The sequence below is a fragment of the Mandrillus leucophaeus genome, unplaced genomic scaffold (genome assembly GCF_000951045.1).
Source record: "Mandrillus leucophaeus isolate KB7577 unplaced genomic scaffold, Mleu.le_1.0 Scaffold23, whole genome shotgun sequence".
In the NCBI taxonomy this organism is placed as follows: domain Eukaryota; kingdom Metazoa; phylum Chordata; class Mammalia; order Primates; family Cercopithecidae; genus Mandrillus; species Mandrillus leucophaeus.
In genome coordinates, this window is record NW_012102365.1 from 4159807 (window position 1) to 4165562 (window position 5756).

Below are 5756 nucleotides of genomic sequence, written 5' to 3' on the forward strand. Positions count from 1 at the left end.
GACTGTGGGCACTCACCTGCCACCCGTGTGTCCAGCAGGGGAATGAGGCTGGAGGGTCCTGGGAAGATCTACTTCTCACTCCTCCCTTTGGGAGGACTCATAGGTCACAGGTCACAGCAAGGTGCATGGAGTAGGAGAAGCCTCCATTGAGGAAATTACATATATGCCCCCCGGGCCGACCCCTGCCACTGTAAATTAAGAAAAAAGCACTGTTGCGCTGGAAGGTATGCTTCAGACGGGGAGCAGGGCAACAGCCGGCCGTGGTTGACACCAAGAAATGGGTGTTTGGCTGGGCATAGTGGCTCACTCCTGTACTCCCAGCACTTTAGAAGGCTGAGGTGGGCAGATAGTTTGAGGCCACACATTCCAGACCAGCCTAGGCAACATAGCAAGGCCCTGTCTCTGAAAAATAAAGAAAATGAAAGAAAAAGAAAGAAAGAGAGGGAAGGAGGGAGGAAAGAAGGGAGGGAGGGAAGGGCCGGGCCCAGTGGCTCATGGCTGTAATCCCAACACTTTGGGAGGCCAAGGCAGGTGGATCATCTGAGGTCAGAAGTTCGAGACTAGCCTGGCCAACATGGTGAAACCCTGTCTCTACTAAAAGTTAAAGAAGAATTAGCCAGGTGTGATGGTGCATGCCTGTAGTCCCAGCTACTCAGGAGGCTGAGGCAGGAGAATCACCAGAACCAGAAAGCAGAGGTTGCAATGAGTCAAGATCACGCCACTACACTCCAGCCTGGGCGACAGAGGGACTCCATCTCAAAAAAAAAAGTAAAGAAGGAAAGGAGGGAGGGAAGAAGGGAAGGAAGGAAGGAAAAAAGGAAGGAGAAAGAGAAAGAAAAAGAAAAAAAAAGAAAGAAAGAAAAAGAGAGAAAGAAAGAAAGAGAGAGAGAGAGAAAGAGAAAGGATGGGCACATTGGCTCACGCCTGTAATCCCAGCACTTTGGGAGGCTGAGGTGGGGGGATCACAAGGTCAGGAGTTCGAGACCAGCCTGGCCAATATGGTGAAACCCCGTCTCTACTAAAAATACAAAAAATAGGTGAGCATGGTGGTGTATGCCTGTAGTTCCAGCTACTCGAGAGGCTGAGGCAGAAGAATCGCTTGAACCCAGGAGGGCAGAGGTTGCAGTGAGCCGAGATTGTTCCACTGCACTCCAGCCTGGGCAACAGAGCAAGGCTCCGTCTCAAAAAGAAAAAAAAAGAAATAAAAGAAAAATAGAAAGGAAAGGAGAAGGAAGGAAGGAAGGAAGGAAGGAAGGAAGGAAGGAAGGAAGGAAGGAAAGAATGAGAGAGGGAGGGAGGGAGGGAACCTGCCTGCGTGTGTTGTGCAACACTGTGATTGGAACGATTTGTTACTCCAGTGTAACCCACTGCCAACAGACTGGTACTCGTGGCCGTAGTAAGCCCTTGTTAAATAGTGGGAAATGGGATGATTGCCAGTTACAGAACAATGGGCCTGGCTCATGCTACCAGAGTAGAGTTTGAGAGCAGGGACTTGCTGGAGCAAGAGAGAAGGGAGTTCGTCTTCGCTTGCAGCTGGAGCAGTAGCTGTCCCGAGTGGGCAGGGAGACCCTGGCCCTCTCCTTCCCGTTGCTCTGCCCTCCCTCCGGGGTGGCGCTCTCCCTGTCTGGTGGTTGAAGACACTTGCTGTTCCCTCTCCGAATCTGCAGACCATCCAGGGAGAAAGGGGTTTAGGAGCCCCGCGTCGCAAGGCAGCCAATGCACACCCAGAACGCTCATCCAGCACACCCTTTGTCTCAACTGAGGTGCGTGGCCACGTGGGAGACAACTCAGAGTCTGCCACAGACACCACGGGGACAGGGCTCTTCCATTTGGTGACACATCGCACTGCTGGTGAGATACTGAGCTGCGCGTCGCTGGGAAGGAAAACAGAGGCTGGACCTCTGGGATTCCGGTGAGAAACCTGCAGGGCAGGCCCCAGGTCTAGGGGGCGACCCTGGTCTCGGAGCCGTGCAGAGGGCTCAGTATCCAGGCCCAGGGGAGGCAGCCAGGCCCAAGGACAGGCGGCGGAGGCGGGAGGCGGCGAATGGGCTCCTCCCCGGCCAGGACCAACACCTGACCGTGAGGCCGCGCCCAACACCTGGCCGTGAGGCCGCGCCCCGCCGCGTTCAGCGCAGGGAAGCGGGGACCCAGCCCAGCTCTCCGCCGCCTCTCCCCTGGGCCGCTCACGTGTTCCTCTCTGGGCCTCGGGACTCATGAATGCGCCCTCTTGCCAACAGTCCCTGGCCTGCGACAGAAATAATTCCCCTGGGGGCGGTCGGGGTGAGGACCCACAAAACCCTGTGGCTAAACCGCACGGTGCCAAGCCCGATCCGGGCGTGGGGTGGGAGTTGAGTGAAATTTACCCTGCTGGGTGTGGCTCCAACAAGGTCCCTCCCGGGTACTCCTCTAACGCCCAGTGAGAGCAGCACTGCCTTTGTCCCTGCCCCACGGACAGGACACAGAGACATACCAAAGGACTTAACCAGATGGGAAATGGCAGAGCCAGGCTCGAACCCAGGACTCCCTGAGTCTAAACCCAAATCCTGCCCTACAGCTGCCACGGTGCGCTGCACGCTCCAAGGCCCGAGCTTGCCTGGCCTGCTTCTTAGCGTGAGTGTCCAGCCCAGGCCTATAGAAGTTTGCTTCTTTGTCAGGTCACATGTTTTTGGACATTTGTGATGACTGCTTTGCCATTGTAAAGGCGGACAGGAGGCCCAGGGAGCCCCCTCATTTACAAACCCCCTCCTGGGAGGCGCAGAAAGCAGCCAGATCCAGCGGCCAGCTGCCCCCGCCTGCACAGTGACCTGCGCATCAGTGTAACTTGGCGGGTCATTTTACAGACGAGGTGACCAAGGAGGCAGCAGGCTGCAGTCGGGGTCCCCAAGGTGGTGCCTCCATCTCCAGTGTCAAGGCTCTGAGGAGGGAGCTGGGGGCCTCAGGAGGCAGCGGCAGCGGAGGAGCTGGTGTGGATGAACCTGAAAGAGGCAGGAAAGGCACTTGGGCAGCCTGGAGCAGGCAGGAGTTGTCACTCACTCTCTCTAAGCCAGCCTTGCACAGAGCCACTGGCCTTACCTCCTGCAGGTGAAGCAGGTACAGAGCTACCTTCTGCTTCCAGGCTAGGGGGTGAAATGACCCCCTACTAATGTCACACAGAGTATGGAGCAGCATCAGGACTATAGGCCAAATCATCTGACTCCAGAGCCCTCTCTACACAGAGCTGGGAGATAAAGGTATGTATTATTCCCATTTTACAGGTGAGGAAGCAATGGCCCAGAGAGTTTAAGTAACTTGTCCAAAGTCACACAGCTAGAAAACAGAGACCGCCATACCACTCCTAGAATCTCCAGTGTCCTCACCTGCACTCAGGTGTGCAGGTGAGGACTGCACAACTCAATGTGTGAAACTCCCTCCTCGCGCCTGGCGCATGCTCGGTGCACGGTCCATGGTAGAGCTTTCGTTTGGTCTCCTACAGCTATTTTGAAAGACATTTTATGTCTCTAATCATATTACAGTCAGGAGAGACAGCCAAAAGGATGTGGAGAAAATGTCCTCAGATGGTTGGAGGTCTTGAAGGTTTTCTTCCCAGGGACGCCAGCACCTCTGATCGCTGAGGCGAAACCCCCTTCCTGAAGTGCTTGTTCAACGTGTTTCTGCAACGTCACTTGGTCCTTCAACATTGCTGGTTTGGGAGAACTGCCAGTGATGCCCCTAGAGACCTTTCAAACCTCTTTGCTAATTTCTCTTGCCAAGAGATGCTTGAGAGGAAAAATTAACATGAATGAAAGATCATTGAAAGAATCTACAGTCTGGGCACAGTGGCTGACGCCTGTAATGCCAACACTTTGGGAGGCCAAGACGGGTGAATCACCTGAGGTCAGGAGTTCAAGACCAGCCTGATCAACATGGTAAAACCCCATCTCTATTAAAAATACAAAAAAAAAAAAAAAAATTAGCTGGGCGTGGTGGCGGGCGCCTGTAATCCCAGCTACTTTGGAGGCAGAGATAGGAGATTCACTTGAACCCAGGAGGCAGAGGTTGCAGTGAGCCGAGATCGCGCCACTGTACTCCGGCCTGGGCAACAAGAGCGAAACTCCATCTAAAAGGAAAAAAAAAAAAAAGAATCTACAGTCCAATTTAGTGGTAGCTAAATGACAATGTTTTGTTGTCCACGTTGTAGTTGCTGATGTATGCAGTTGGAAATAAATTCAGGAATAGGGAAAAGGAACTGCTGCGCGTGAACCCCGGTGGCTGTGGAGCAGCTCCCTGGGGATCCACCAGCTTGCCCTGGTGTCGGGCTTGGTTCCACTTTTCTTGCTGTTATAAATAACACCAGTTTAAACACCTTTGTACTTGGAGCACTCTTCTTTGAGTTGTCACCTCAGGATAGATGCCCAGGAGTGGGAGTTCTCGTGCAGCTCCTGCCAGTGATTCCTGGCCGCGGCAGCAGCGTGGGAGTGGAGTTCACAGTCACAGCCTGGCTGTGCGCTGGGTTTCATAATAGATACCAGGTGTAACGTGATACTGCAGGGTTGTCCTGATTTGCATTTCCTTAGGACTATCCCAGAGTTCTTCATAGACTCTCTAAGAAACACCAGGGTTTCCTGGAAAGTGTGATTAAGGACAAATATTGTATCTAATTTAAAAAAAAAAAGGGGGCCGGGTGCGGTGGCTCACACCTATAATCCCAGCACTTTGGGAGGCTGAAGTGAGTTCAAGCGATCCTCCTGTCTCAGTTTCCTGTGTTGTTCTGACTACAGGAGTGCACCACTGTACCCCACTTTGGAACTCTTTTGTTGTGAATATAATACACCTCCAGGAAATTACATAAAACTTGAATGTTCAGCTGATATTTTTATTATTATTATTTTTTGAGACAGTCTTGCTCTGCTGCCCAGGCTGCAGTGCCATGGCGCCATCTAGGCTCCCTGCAACCTCCACCTCCTGAGTTCAAGCGATTCTCCTGCCTCAGCCTCCCGAGTAGCTGGGATTACAGGTGCCTGCCACCATGCTAATGTTTGTATTTTTAGTACAGATGGGGTTTTGCCATGTTGACCAGGCTGGCCTCAAACTCAGACCTCAGGTGATCCACCTGCCTGGTCTGGCTGATTAAACTATCATGAAGCTGATTAAACTATCATGAAGTTCAAATGTATGAACCCCACCAGGCAAAGACTAGAACACTGCGAGCACCCCCAGAAAGCCCCCGCCATGTCCCTTTCCAAGTGCCACCTCTTCCCTCTATCCAGAAGTATGTGCTATTCTGATTCTAATACCACAGTTTAGTTTTAAGATACAGGGTCTTGGCCGAGCCTGCCGGCTCACGCCTGTAATCCCAGCACTTTGGGAGGCTGAGGCGGGTAGATGACTTGAGTCGAGGAGTTGGAGACCAGCCTGGGCAACACAGTGAAACCCCATCTGCACTAAAAATACAACAATTAGCCGGGCGTGGTGGCAGGTGCCTATAGTCCCAGCTACTCAGGAGGCTAAAGTGGGAGGATAGCTTGAACCTGGGAGGCAGAGATTGGAGTGAAGTGAGATCACACCTCTGCACTCCAGCCTGGGTGATAAGCAAGACCGTCAAAAAAAGGAAAAAAGAAAATAAAAGAAGGCGGGGCGCGGTGGCTCAAGCCTGTAATCCCAGCACTTTGGGAGGCCGAGATGGGCGGATCACAAGGTCAGGAGATTGAGACCACGGTGAAACCCTGTCTCTACTAAAAATACAAAAAATTAGCCGGACGTGGTGGCAGGCGCCTGTA